Source organism: Pristis pectinata, chromosome 9 (assembly GCF_009764475.1).
Source record: "Pristis pectinata isolate sPriPec2 chromosome 9, sPriPec2.1.pri, whole genome shotgun sequence".
NCBI classification, from domain to species: domain Eukaryota; kingdom Metazoa; phylum Chordata; class Chondrichthyes; order Rhinopristiformes; family Pristidae; genus Pristis; species Pristis pectinata.
Window position 1 is genome coordinate 55423364 of NC_067413.1, and position 15810 is coordinate 55439173.

Genomic DNA, 15810 nt, shown 5'->3' on the forward strand with positions numbered 1-15810 from the left:
GGAGAGAGTGACCATAACCGCTTGACCTTTACCATAGCCTTGGAGAGGGATAGGAGCAGACGATATGGGAAAGTATTTAATTGCGGGAGGGGGAATCATGATGATATTAGGCAGGAACTTGGGAGTTTAAATTGGGAACAGATGTTCTTGGCGAAGTGCACAGCAGAAATGTGGAGGTTGTTTAGGGAGTAGTTGCATGGGGTTCTGGATAGGTTTGTCCCATTGAGGAAGGGCAAGGATGGTAGAGTGAAGGAACCGTGGTTGACAAGAGACGTGGAATATCTTGTCTAGAGGAAGAAAGAAGCTTACCTAAGGTTTACAAAGCATGGATCAGACAGGGCTCTGGAGAGTTACAAGGTAGCCAGGAGGGAGCTTAAGAATGGATTTAGGAGAGCTAGAAGGGGGCATGAGAAGGCCTTGGCAAGTAGGATCAAGGAAAACCCCAAGGCGTTCCACAACTATGTGAAGAACAGGAGGATGACTAGAGTGAGGGTAAGACCGATCAGGAATAAAAGAGGGAACGTGCCTGGAGTCTGAAGAGGTAGGGGAGATCCTTAATGAATACTTTGCTTCAGTATTCACCAGAGAGAGAGGGACCTTGACCTTTGTGAGGATGGCATATGACAGGCTGATACGTTAGGGCACGTTGACGCGAGGAAAGAGGATTTGCTGGAACTTTTGAAAAACATTGGGATAGATAAGTCACCAGGGCCGGACGGGATATATCCAAGGTTGTTTATGGGAAGCGAGGGAAGAGATTGCTGCGCCTTTGGTAATGATTTTTGCATCCTCACTGGCAACAGTAGTGCCAGATGATTGGAGGCTGGCAAATGTGGTTCCTTTGTTTAAGAGAGGAAGAATGGATAACCCTGAGAATTACAGACCAATAAGTCTTAATTCAGTGGTGGGCAAGTTACTGGAGAAGATTCTTAGAGACAGGATTTATGGGCATTTGGAGAAGCATAGGCTGATTAGGGACAGTCAGCATGGCTTTGTGAGGGGCAGGTCGTGCCTCGCAAGCCAGATTGAATTCTTTCAGGATGTGACAAAGCATATTGATGAAGGTAGAGCAATGGATGCAGTGTACATGGATTTTAGTAAGGCATTTTATAAGGTTCCTCATGGAAGGCTCATTCAGAAAGTCAGGAGATATGGGATACAGGGAAACTAGGCTGTGTGGATTCAAAATTGGCTCGCCCATAGAAGACAGAGGGTGGTGGTAGATTCTGCCTGGAGGTCAGTGACCAGTGGTGTTCCACAGGGTTCTGCTCTGGGACCCCTGCTCTGTGATTTTTATAAATGACTTGGATGAGGATGTGGAAGGGTGGATTAGTAAGTTTGCTGATGACACGAAGGTTGGTGGTGTCGTGGATAGCGTAGAAGGTTGCTGTAGATTACAACAGGACATTGATAGGATGCAGACCTGGGCTGAGAAGTGGCAGATGAAGTTCAACCTGGAAAAGTGTGAAGTGATACACTTTGGAAGATCGAATTTGAAGGCAGAATACAAGGTCAATGGCGGGACTCTTAGCAGTTTGGAGGAACAGAGGGATCTTGGGGTCCACGTCCGTAGATCCCTCAAGGCTGCCAGCGGGTCAACAGGGTTGTTAAGAAAGCGTATGGTGTGTTGGCCTTTATTAGTCAGGGTACTGAGTTCAAGAGCCGCGAGGTAATGTCGCAGCTCTACAGAACTCTGGTTAGACCACACTTGGAGTATTGTGTTCAGTTCTAGTCACCTCATTATAGGAATGGTGTGGAAGCTTTGGAGAGGGTGCAGAGGAGATTTACCAGGATGCTGCCTGGATTGGAGAGCATGTCTTATGAGGACAGGTTGAGTGAGCCAGGGCTTTTCTCTTTGGAGAGGAGGAGGATGAGAGGTGACTTGATAGAGGTGTACAAGATGATAAGAGGCATAGATTGAGTGGACAGTCAGAGACTTTTTCCCCAGGGTGAAAATGACTAACACGAGGGGACATAATTTTAAGGTGAATAAAGGAAGGTATGAGGGGGACATCAGAGGCAAGGTACTTTTTTTTTATAACACACAGTGGTGGGCACTGCTGGCAGAGGTTATGGGGTCAGATACATTAGGGACATCTAAGAGACTCTTAGATGGGCACATGAATGATAGAAAAATGGAGAGCTATGTGGGAGGGAAAGGTTAGGTAGATCTTGGAGAAGGATAAAATGTCAGCACAACATCGTGGGCTGAAGGGCCTGTATTGTGCTGTAATGTTCTATGTTCTGAAACAACCCAAGTTTGTCCAACCTCTTCTTATAGCTAACATAGGCAGCATCCTGCTGAACTCTTCTACACCCTCTCCAAAGCCTCCACATCCTTTCTGTAATACAGCGACCAGAACTGCACACGATAGTACAAATGTGGCCTAAAGTTTGGCCTCAAAATAGATTTGTTTAACTTCTGGTAACCCTGTAACTCCTCCCCTCTTCCTCCACCCCCCCCTTTTACTTCCCTCATTCCTGTGGCCCCCTCACCCCTTCCTTTTCCCCACCCTCATGACCTGCCCATCTATTCCCCACCTCCTTCCCTTTATTCCCTGGTCTGCTGTCCTCTCCTACTGGATTCCTCCTCCTTTAGCCCTTTGCCTCTTCTATCTATCACTACCCTTCATCCCCCCCCTCCCCTACCCACTTACCTTCCCCTTCTCACCTGGATTCACCAATCACCTGCCAGACTGTGCTACTCCTCCCCCTCCTTATTCTGGCTTCTGCCCTCTTCCTTTCCAGTCCTGATGAAGGGTCTCCACCCGAAATGTCGACTGTTTATTTCCCTCCATGGATGTTGCCTGACCTGCTGAGTTCCTCCAGCATCTTGTGTGTGTAACTCAAGTTATATACAGCTGCAACGTGACTCCCTGACTCTTGTACTCAATGCCCTGACCGATGAAAGCAAGTATGCCATATTGCCTTCTTTACCACCCCATCTACATTTGTTGCCACTTTCAGGGAACTATGGACTTGGACCCCAAGATTCCTTTGTACATCAGTGCTCTCAGGGTCCTGCCATTTACTGTATACTTTCTCCTTGCACTTCACCTCTTGAAGTGTAACACCTCACACTTGCCTGGATTAACTCCCATCTGCTATTTCTCCACCTCTTCACATTACTACCACCAGGGAGGTGGTACAGGAGCCAGAAGACCCTCACTCAACGTTTTAGGTACAGCTTCTTCCCCTGTGCCATCAGATTTTGGAACGCTCCATGAATACTAAATTGTTATTCCTCTTTTGCACTATTTTTTTTAACTTAAAGTAATTTTTATGTTTTGCCCCGTACTGCTGCCACAAAACAACAAATTTCACAACATAATGTCAGTAATAATAAACTTGATTCTGATTCATATCTGCAATTGATCTATATCTTGCTTTATCCTTTGACAACCTTCTTCATTATTCACAGCTCCTACAATTATTGTGTCATCTACAACCTTACTAATCAACCCATCAACATTTTTCTTCAAGTCAATGATATGTATCACAAACAGAAGTCCCAGAACTGAGCTCTGCAGAACATCACCAGTCAGAATAACACCCCTCCACCACTACCCTTCTACCCTTCTATAGCCAGGCCAATTTTGAATCCAATCTACAAAGTCCCAGTGGAAGACAAAATACATTTACCTAGGAATGGAAATATTCAGCATTATACCATTTTTGAAAATCAGTCAACTCCAACTAATAATTTTAACTCTATTTGGGACAAACAGGAGCATTCAGAGCCAAGGAAGGCTGTCAGGTTTTAAATTCACCTTTATTTTCTCCAACTCCTGATAGCGTTCATCTAATTGCTCTTGAAGGGCTTCCTTTTCACTGGTCATCTGGGTACAGCGTTCCTTATGGACATGAATCATCTCTTTGCAGCGCTGCAGAAGATTTTCTTGCCTCTTCACACGTTTTTGAAGCACAGTTAAGGAATTAGCACCATCTCCAGCCCCCTCTACATGGCATGGAATCATAGTAACTTTAGCAATAGTAGAAGAAATCTAAAACATGACTACAAGTATTAAAGCAGCAAATGAAACACCCAAGATTATTTTCTGACATAAAATCTGAAGGAAATTTAACAGATTAGCACTGAATACAGGACTGAATCTTACTTATGAAAATTTCAAGAATTGCTTTGTTACCAGTAGTCCGGAGGATGGAAAAAATGCTTCTTGCACACAAATCAGATTGATTTATTGGCTACTAAAAAAATTGAGATAATAATTACAAAACTTTAAAACTATCCTTCCACATACTCAATTTCTACATCACCATACACAGTCATGACGGCATATCTGTGAAAAATGGGGGCTCCTGGCAAGGACCATCAATATTTTTCACTGCCTTCACTTATGCTGATGGTCCAGTAACAGTTTTCCCACAACTCACATCAGTGACAAAAGCAGCAAAAGTTAAGCTTTCCTGAAATGACATCCACCGAGATTATACTGCAACCCAGCAAACTAATTAACTCAGGTCAGAAAAGAATATTTTGTGACAGACATACAGTGGCATACAAAAGTTTGGGCACTCCTGGTCAAAATTTCTGTTACTGTGAATAGTTAAGTGAGTAGAAGATGAACTGATCTCCAAAAGTCATAAAGTTAAATATGAAGCATCCTTTTCAACATTTTAAGCAAGATTAGTGTATTATTTTTGTTTTGTACAATTTTAGAGTGAAGAAAGGAAAGCAGCACCATGCAACAGTTGGGACACCCCAAGAGATTTCTCAGATAACTTTTACCAAGGTCTCAGACCTTCATTAGCTTGTTAGGCTATGGCTTGTTTACAGTCATCAGTAGGAAAGGCCAGGTGATACAAAATTCAAAGCTTTTTGAATAACATGACTCCTCAAACCTTGTCCCAACAATCAGCAGCCATGGGCTCCTCTAAGCAGCTACCTATCACTCTGAAAATTTAAAAAAATGATGCCTACAAAACAGGCGAAGGCTATAAGAAGATAGCAAAGCGTTGTCAGGTAGCTATTTCCTCAGTTCGTAATGTAATTATGAAATGTCACTTAACAGGAACGGTGGAGGTCAAGTTGGGGTCTGGAAGACCAAGAAAACTTTCCGAGAGAACTGCTGGTGTAATTGCTAGAAAGGCAAATCCAAACCCTCGTTTGACTTCAAGAGACCTTCATGAAGATTTAGCAGACTCTGGAGTGGTGATGCACCGTTCTACTGTGCAGCGACACCTGCACATATATGACCTTCATGGAAGAGTCATCAGAAGAAAACATTTCCTGCGTCCTCACCACAAAATTCAGCGTCATAAGTTTGCAACGGATCATCTAAACAAGCTTGATGCATCTTGGAAACAAGTCCTGTGGGCAGTTGAATTTAAAATAGAACATTTTGGCCTCAATGACCAAAGGTATGTTTAGAGAAACAAGGATGCAGAATTTTATGAAAAGAACACTTCTCCAACTAATTAAGCACAGCGATGGATCGATCATGCTTTGGGATTGTGTTGCAGCCAGTGCCACGGCGAACATTTCACTGGTAGAGGGAAGAATGAATTCAATTAAATACCAGCAAATTCTGGAAGCAAACGTCACACCGTCTCTAAAAAAAAAATGAAGATAAAAAGACGATGGCTTCTACAACAGGATAACGATCCTAAACACACCTTAAAATCCATAATGGGCTACCTCAAGAGGCTTAAGCTGAAGGTTTTACCATGGCACCTCACAGTCCCCCCAACCTAAATATCATTGAAAATCTGTGGATAGACCTCAAAAGAGCACTGCATGCAAGACGGCCCATGAATCTCACAGAACTAGAAGACTTTTGCAAGGAAGGAATGGGCAAAAATCCCCATAACAAGAATTGAAAGACTCTTAGCTGGCTGCAGAAAGCATTTACAAGTTGTGATACTTGCCAAAGGGGTGTACTAAGTACTGACCATGGCAGGCTGCCCAAACTTTTGCTTTGGGCCTTTTCCTTTTTTGTTATTTTGAAACTGTAAAAGATAGAAATAGAAAAGTAATCTTGCTTAAAATATTAAAGAAATGTGTCATCTTTAACTTTATTACTTTTGGAAATCGGGTCATCTTTTACTCGCTTAGCTATTCACAGTAACAGAAATTTTGACCAGGGGTGCCCAAACTTTTGCATGCCACTATAAAATGTGTTAGTTAATAGCAGAATTGAAGAACTTCCAGCAATCCCAGCTTGGAATTTCACTTCATTTCTTGGAAAAGAAAGTAAACAAGATACCTTGGAATGCAACTACCACAAGACTTTTAACTTTATCTTTATCATGTTCCATACTATCCTATTCTACTTAAATATGAGCAGAACATCATACCAGAAGATATAGGAGCAGAATTAGGCCATTCGGCCCCAGCCCATCAAGTCTACCCCACCATTTAAACATTACTTTTTTTTCCAACCCCCTTCTCCCTGTAACCCTTACCCATCAAGAACCTATCAATCTCTGCCTTAAATACGCCCTATGACTTGGCCTCCACAGCCCTTGGTGGCAACGAATTCCACAGATTCACCACCTGCTGGCTGAAGAAATTCTTCCTCAACTCAGTTTTAAAGGGACGTCCCTTTATTCTGAGGCTGTGCCCTTGGATCCTAGACTTTCCTACTAATGGGAATATCCCTTCCATGTCCACTCTATCCAGGCCTTTCAGTATCCAGTTGGCTTCAGTGAGATACCCCCCCTCATCCTTCTGAACTCAATGGAGTACAGGCCCAGAGATATCAAATGCTCCACACACATTAAGCCTTTCATTCCTGGGATTATTCTTGTGAACATCCTCTGGACCCTCTCCAGGTTCAGCATGCCTTTCATTAGATATGCGGCCCAAAATTGCTCACAATATTCCAGATGCAGTCTGACCAATGCCTTATAAAGCCTCAGCAGTACATCCTTGCTTTCATGTCAATAATGAAATCAAAGATGTACTGCAATTAACATCAATAATTAGATGACCATACTCATGAATTTACCAATGAATAATGAGGAAATCAGTATTGCTTGGATTCAATTGACACGCCGGTTCCAATATTAAAACAAACCAAGTAAGGCAAGCTATAGTAAACAAAATGTATTGGCCTGGATGCCACAATTATAATCATGACAAAACTACTGGAATCTGCCATTTTTGAACAGAGTAACATTGGAACAGAAGAAACAGAAGAAGGAGGTTTTTGGACCATTGGAATCTCTTTTGAGACAGAGGAAAGAGGGACCAATATCCTGGTGGGCAGATTTGATAGTGCTACAAGGGAGGGCTTAAACTTCATTGGCAGGTGGGTGGCATCCAAAGCGGCAGTGAGGCAGATGGGAGGCTGGACAACGAGAGTAAATTCAGAAGACAAGGCAGCAGCAGCACAGCAGGGAGCAAGGGAAGACTGTTGAATTAAATTGCATTTATTTCAATGCCCGAGGACTGACAGGTAAGGCGGATGAACTCAGGGCGTGGATAGCTATAAAAGGGATTGGGATATTATAGCCATTACAGAAACGTGACTAAGGGAGGAACAGGACTGGCAGTTTAATGTTCCAGTGTACAGGTGTTATAGGCAGGATAGAGGTGGAGGAGTGGGCAGGGGGAGTTGCAATTCTGATTGAGGAGAACATTGCAGCAGTAGTCAGAGATGAAATTACTGAGGGATCACCTGGTGAAGCTTTATGGGTGGAGCTGAGAAATAAGAAGGAGATGATCACCTTTTTGGGATTGTACTATAGGCCCCCTATAGTCAACATGAATTAGAGGAACAAACATGCAGTGAGATTGCAGAAAGTTGCCAGAATAACAGGGTTGTCATAGTAGGGGATTTAAACTCTCCTAATATAGAGTGGGATTGTCATAGTGCCAAGGGCTTAGATGGGGTGGAATTTGTTAAGTGTATTCAGGAATGTTTCTTCACACAATATACAGAAGGCCCTAATAGAGAGAGGGCAAAGCTTGAACTACTCTTGGGAAATAGGGCAGGGCAAGTGGCTGAGGTGTCTGGGGGAGAGCACTTTGGGATGAGTGACCATAGTTCTATTAGCTTTAAACTAGTCATGGAAGGAGACAAATCTGATCAACAAGTTAAAGTTCTAAATTGGGACAAGGCAAATTTTGACAGTATTAGACAGGAACTTGAAAAGTTGATTGGAGGAGGAAAAGTGGGAACCTTTTAAAAATGAAATAGTGAGAGATCAAGGTCTGCAGGTTCCTGTTAGAGTCAAGGGCAAGTAGGGCTGGCAAGAGTAGGGAACCATGGATGACGAGGGATATTCATGCTCTTATCAGGAAAAAGGCATGGTACAGGCGGCTGTGGTCAAACGATTCCCTGGAAGAGTATATGGGATTCAGAAGTACACTTGAGAAGGAAACCAGAAGAGCAAAAAGGGGGCATGAGATAGCTTTGGCAGAGAAGATTAAAGAGAATCCAAAGAGATTTTCTAAGTATATTTTGAAAAAAGAGTAACTAGGGAGAAAATATAACCCCTCAAAGAGCAAAGTGGCTATCTTTGTGTGGAGCAGCAGCAGATGGGCGAGGTCCTCAATGAATATTTCTCCTCAGTTTTTACTGTAGAGAAAAACTTGGAACCTTGAGATAGTTAATGGAGATGTTTTGGGGCTAATCTGCATTACAGCAGAGGTGTCTTCCATGAAGGTAGATAAGTCTCTGGGGCCTGATCAGGTATATCCAAAAACACTGTGGGAAGCGAGAGAAGAAATTGTGGGAGCTGTGGCCGAGATACATGCATCATCATTAGCAATGAGTGAAGGACCAGAAGACTGGGGGGTGGCTAATATTGTGCCTTTATTTCAGAATCTGATTATTGTCACTGACCTATGTTGTGAAATTTGTTATTTTGCAGCAGCAGTACAGTGCAAGACATAAAAATTACTTTAAGTCACAAGAATAAATAACTAATGCAAAAGAGGAATTCAGGTCTGCAAAGAAAAGTCTGGGTACTATAGACCAGTAAGAACATCTGTAGAAAAGTTACTAGAGGGAATTCTAAGGGATAAGATATACAGGCATGTGGAAAGACAGGTTAATTAGGGATACTTAGCACAGCCTTGTGCATAGGAGGTCACATCTTACAAATTTGATCTGAGTTTTTTTTGAAGTAGCACCCAAGAAGATAGACGAGGGTAGGGCAGTAGGCATAGTCTAAATGGACTTCACTAAGGCCTTGGATAACATTCCACATGATAGGCTGCTATAGAAAGTTAAACCACAGAGTAGGCTAACTAGATGCAGAATTGGCTTGATGGTTGGAAACAAGGGGTGATGTTAGAAGATTGTTTATTGGACTGGAGGACTGTGATGAGTGGTGTTTCCCAGGGGTCAGTGTGAGGCCTATTGCTATTTGTCATCCGTATCAATGATCTAGATGGGAAGGTACAAGGTATGGCTAGTAAGTCTGTAGATGACACTAAAGTCGCCCAGTGACCTGATGGCATCCACCAACATGAAGTGCTTTGAGAGGCTGATCATAGCAAACATCAACTCTAGCCTCCCAGACAACTGCGACTTACTGCAATTCGCCTACTGCCGAAACAGGTCCATGGCGGATGTCACCTCCCTGGCCCTATACTCACCTCTGGAGCACCTGAATAATAAAGACACCTATATCAAACTACTGCCTTCAATCCCATAATTCTGAGCAAACTCATCTCCAAACTCCTGGACCTGGGACACAACACCTCCCTTTGAAAGTGGATTCTTGGTTTCCTGACCAACAGACCGCAATCAATAAGGATAGACAGCAGCACCTCCACCACAATTATCCTCAACACTGTGCCCCACAAGGCTGCATCCTCAGCCCCTACTTTACTTCATATAGGCTCACAACTGCATAGCCAGATTCTGCTCTAACTCCATCAACAAGTTTGCAGATGACACTACCGTAGTGGGCCGAATCTCAAATAATGACAAGTCGAATTACAGGAAGGAGATAGAGAGCTTAGTGGAATGGTGTCATGCCAACAACCTTTCCCTCAATGTCAGCAAAACAAAAGAGCTGGTCATTGATTTCAGGAAGGGGGGCAGTGCACACAGTCCTGTTTACATCAACAGAGCTGAGGTCAAGAGGGTTGAAAGCTTCAAGTTCCTCGTAGTGAACATCACCAATAGCCTGTCCTGGTCCATCTACGGAGATGCCATTGCCAAGTAAGCACATCAGCACCTCTACTTCCTCAGGAGGCAAAGGAAATCTGGTATGTCCCTTACCAATTTTTATCAATGCACGAAAGAAAGCATCCTATCCGGATGCATCTTGGTTTGGTATAGCAACTGCTTTGCCCGACTGCAAAAAACTGCAGAGAGTTGTGGACACAGCTCAGCACATCATGGAAACCACCTGCCCCTCCATGGTCTCTGTCTACACCTGGCTGCCTCAGTAAAGCAGCCAGCTTTAGACTCCGCTCACCCCAGACATTCTTTCTTCACCCCCTTCCCATTGGGGAAGAGATACAAAAGCCTGGAAGTACCTACAAGGAAGCCTCTATTCCGCTGTTATGAGACTACTGACTGATAGTACAATAAGATGGACTCTTGACCTCACAAACTAACTCATTATAACCTTCCACCTTACTGTCTGCCTGCAATTTCTCTGTAACTGTAACACATTATTCAACATTCTGTTATTGTTTTACCTTGTACTACCTCAATGCACTGATGTAATGAAATGATCTGTATGGATGGCATGCAAAACAAAGTTTTTCCACTATACCTCAGCACATGACAATAATAAACCAATTTACCAATAAATGGTATTGTAGACAATGAAGATGGTTATCGGGAATTATAGAAGGATCTTGATCAGCTGGGTAATAGTCAAGGAATGGCAAATTAAGTTTAATTTGGAAAAGTGCAAGGTGTTGTATTTTGGGAAAACAAGAGAGGGTAGGACTTTCAATAGTGAACAGTAGAGCCCTGGGGAGTACTGTCGAATAGAAGGACCCAGGAGAACAAGTACATGGTTCCTGGAAAATGGCATCTCATTTTAAAAAAATCTAAAATAATAAACAAGAAAACAAACTTTAATTGTATCTGGTGTGCATCCTTTCCAGTCTTTAAACCATAGAATACAGCACAATACAGGCCCTTCGGCCCACCATGTTGTGCCAACTTTTAAACCTCGCTTAAGACTATCTAAACCCTTCCTCCCACATATCCCCCTATTTTAAATCCCTCCATATGCTTACCTAACAATCTCTTGAACTTGACCAGTGTACCTGCCTCCACCACTACCCCAGGCAGCGCATTCCATGCACCAACCATTCTCTGGGTGAAAAACCTCCCTCTGATATCTCCCTTGAACCTCCCACCCATTACTTTAAAGCCATGCCCTCTTGTATTGAGCATTGCTGCCCTGGGAAAGAGGTGCTGGCTGTCTACTCTATCTATTCCTCTTAATATTTTGTACACCTCTATCATGTCTCCTCTCATCCTCCTTCTCTCCAAAGAGTAAAGCCCTAGCTCCCTTAGTCTCTCCTCATAATCCATACTCTCTAAACCAGGCAGCGTCCCGGTAAATCTCCTCTGCACCCTTTCCAACGCTTCCACATCCTTCCTATAATGAGGTGACCAGAAATGGACACTAAGTGTGATCTAACCAGAGGTTTGTAGAGCTGCATCATTACCTCACGGCTCTTAAACTTGATCCCCCGACTTATGAAAGCTAACATCCCATAAGCTTTCTTAACTACCCTATCCACCTGTGAGGCAACTTCAGTGATCTGTGGATATGAACCCCTAGATCCCTCTACTCCTCCACACTACCCAGAATCCTGCCATTAACCTTGTGCTCCACCTTGGAGTTTGTTCTTCCAAAGTGTACCACCTCGCACCTCTCCGGATTGAACTCCATCTGCCACTTTTCAGCCCAGCTCTGCATCCTATCAATATCCCTCTGCAATCTCCTACAGTCCTCCACACTATCCACAACACCTCCGACCTTTATGTCGTCTGCAAACTTGCTAACCCACCCTTCCACCCCCTCATCTAAGTCATTAATAAATATCACGAAAAGTTGAGGTCCCAGAACTGACCCTTGTGGGACACCACTAGTCACAGCCCTCCAATCTGAATGCACCCCCTCCACCACAACCCTCTGCTTTCTACAGGCAAGCCAATTCTGAATCCACTCGCCCAAGCATCCCTGGATCCCATGCCCTCTGACCTTCTGAAGAAGCCTACCATGTGGAACCTTGTCAAACACCTTACTAAAATCCATGTAGACCACATCTACTACACTACCCTCCTCAATCTTCCTGGTCACCTCCTCAGAGAATCCTATCAGGCTTTTATTTAACGCAGTAACATATTAGGATAGTAGATCAAAAACTGTTCCTTCCTTTCAGGTTTACCATCTGTCAAATCTTTTGCCAATGTGATAACATCATGATTGTTGGGCACCAAAGGTGTCTGTGGGCAACTACTTTTGGTCAAATGGAGACAATGCCACAGAGATGGCCAAATCTTTACGATCATCTTCCTTTGAAGTCAATTATAAGCAATGTTTCATCACATCCAATCATAAAACCTGGGCTATTCTTGTGTGAATCTCAAGCCAGAATTTAATCAGCAAACAAATATTGCCTCATGGTTGCTAGACTTTCCCTAGCCTGCTAAATTTCCATGAGTTTTGCATATAACGTTGCTGCTTATGAAATGGAATCTGCTGAGAATGAACAGGGCAAACAACTACAGGCCTGCTTAAAATCAGACTTGAATCACTAACCAAACCCATGTTTGAACAGTGAATTTAATGCCAAAGTAGATCAAGTAATAAAAATGGTGGGAAAAAATTAGATTAAAAAAGAGTAAGAAAAATAGAAGGTCAAAATAAATTAACATTTTTAAAATACCCCATCATTTCAAGTTAAAGGAATGAAATTGCATCCTATTGGAAGTTCACATTTAGTGCCAGTCATGTAGCTAGGCAATAACTAGGATTCAAAATGCCATTAAAATTAGCACTTTAAATGAAAGGGACAGATCTAATCATAAATGATGAGCTCATATCTCTAATAATGCAAGTGTACAGATTTCATGCTACTCACTACATTTGCACACAGGGCCACTCAGCAAAATGCCTTTATTTAGAAAGCAACAAGCAATTTCCAAATATTTCACATTAACTACTAATTTCTTTTGCTGGAAAATGCTGATTTATGTGTAATGGGCAGGGCCACAAGCCTCACCTTTTTTTTTGCTTTCAGTAAATTCCAGCTTCACTATTTATTGAAGATCCAACTTGATTGCTCAGACAGAAACATCCACACCTGCCTTTTACAATCCTTTTTAACTTGATAGCTTGATTATGTTATAAACATTACCTCCTAACCCGTCTGGGCTATCTGCACTATTTTCTTCAGCATCGGATCTCTGCTGAATGGTTTCTGTGCTTTCCTTCACAGAGGCCTGAGCTGTGGGTTCATGGAAATCCACACTTGCCCCTCCAGGCACAATCCTTTGCTTTAGCAATGCAACCTGTAGATATAATATGTTCAACATTAACAAATTTGAAGTGCACTTCATGATATCTATGTTTGAAACACTTCTTTACACACAACCAACTCAGCAAAAAAATGCCAATACATGCATAACGTTCAGCAGGAACATCAGTAATTATTTTATCCATAAAGTAGCCTTATCTCCATCGCTCCCAATAATCAGTAATGGATTAATTAAGGCAAGAAAACCATCAATTTCAGGGAAAAATCTGGGACCACTGGCAGTGAATACACCTTAAAAACTGGCTGGTTAAGTAACAAGATGGCCCATATTCATATTTCTACAGATTACGAAAAACCTACCTGTATCAAGATTTATTTCCTAGATCAATACCTAAAGAAAATGTTCAATTTTGAACCCACATTCATTTGACTTACAGCCACATGAGAAAGTTTAGTTAAGTGGTCAATAATAATATAGTTGCAACAAGGTAACTATAAACAATCAAATGCAAGTCAAAATCAAAAATCAATCTTGCAATTTAATGTACTACATTTGGTGTTCACAATGTGGTTTCCTCTATTTTGGTGAAACCAGATGCAGATTAGGTGACTGCTTCTGCAGAGCATCAGTGTTTAATCCATAGGAGCAACCCTGAGCTTCCCGTTGCCTAAAACTTAAATTCTCCATCCCACTCTCACTCTGACTTATCATTCTGTGGCTGGTCCAATGTAAGTTTGAAGAACAACACTTCATCTTCTACCTGGGCATGTTGCAACCTTTTGGACTCTATACTTATTTCTAGAACATCACATAACCTGTTTTCTCTATCTATATCAGTCATTCATTATCTTCCTGCTCTGTATTTTGCAACTACTGTATGTTCTCACTCTTACTGCTCCCATTCACCTGATAACCTTGCTTATAGCTTATCCCCATGATCACCCCAGTTTTGCCCTATCAAAGACATCCTCTCTCCCCCAGCTTCAGGCAGCTTAACAAGATTCTCCCTTTCTAAATTTGAACAAAGGATCTTCAACCTGATATGTTAACTCTTTTTCTTCCTACAGATGCACCCCGATCTGCCGAGTAGGTCCAGCATTTTCTGTTTTTATTTGAACTGTAAACAATTGTTGACAGCTGCAAAATAAATTAAAAATTGAAAACAAACAAATATACTGTAAATGGCAGGACCCTTGGGAGCACTGATATAGAGGAATCGTAGGGTGCAAAGTGGCAATACAAGTAGATGGGATGGTAAAGAAGATGCACGGCACACTTCATTGGTGGGGGTGCTGAGTAAAAGAAGGAAGTCACATTGCAGATGTACAAGACCTTGGTTAGGCCACATTTGGAGTACTGCGTGCAGTTCTAGTCACCGCATTACAGGAATCACAAAGAGGCTTTGTAGAGGGTGCAGAAGAGGTTCACCAGGATGTTCCCTTGATTAGAGGGGTTGGACAAACTTAGATTGTTTCCTTTGGAGCATCAAAGGCTGAGGGATGACCTGATAATAAGTTCAGAAAATTATTTCTATGGTTCTGTGGAGACTACTGAATACAATTTGGGTCCAACAGATTGTGCCTCAGGAGGGTGGAAGGTGCCTAATTTGTCTAGTTTTTAGAAATGTGCTCCTTGCACCATTTATGCTAGGTTACAGTGTGCTGTAGAGAAATGGACTCGAGGTTCTCAGCACCATCCCAAATGCTCCTTCTGTATTTTGGGTAGTGATAGGCAAGGGATTCCCATGGGTCAATATTACACATCTTCAAGGTTTTGAGAACATACTTGAATTGCCTCCTCTGTCCACCTGGTAATCTCTTGCCATAATAGAGTTCAGGGTACCGGGTGCCAGACACTTGAGCAACATGGCCTGCCCATCACAGCTGTCTGACAAATTAGGGACTGCACATGGCCTTGGAGAGAACACTGACATTGGTTCATTTATCCTGGCAATAGATTTGGACTATTTCACAGTTGCTTGTGCCTTCCCAGAGCTTTAAGATGTCTGTTGTTGGTAGCCCATGTCTCAAAAGCTGACAGGACTAACCTGTGTGAAGAAATTTATTTTGACCTTAACGAGCGACCTCATATTTTGAGACAATGACCCTGGTTCAAGCAAGTACTCCAGCCAAGGGAAGTATCAACCCTATATCTGCCTTGTCAAACCCAGTAAGAATTCTGTATGCTTTAATGAGATCACCTCTCATTCTTCTGAACTCTAGAGAAGATATGCCCAGTGTGCTTAATCTCCCTTCATCCAACAGAACCCCAATCCAAACAATCTATCTGGTGAAACTTTGTTGCACTCCCCCTTTTTTGGGGTAGGAAGACCAGGGCAACACAGATGCAATCTCACCAAGGCACTGTACAACTG

General features: G+C 42.6%; 1 pseudogene; it reads right to left on the bottom strand.

The window, feature by feature from the left end:
* Window positions 1–15810, bottom strand: part of LOC127574521 (golgin subfamily A member 4-like) — a 247048-nt pseudogene that overhangs the window by 142034 nt on the left and 89204 nt on the right.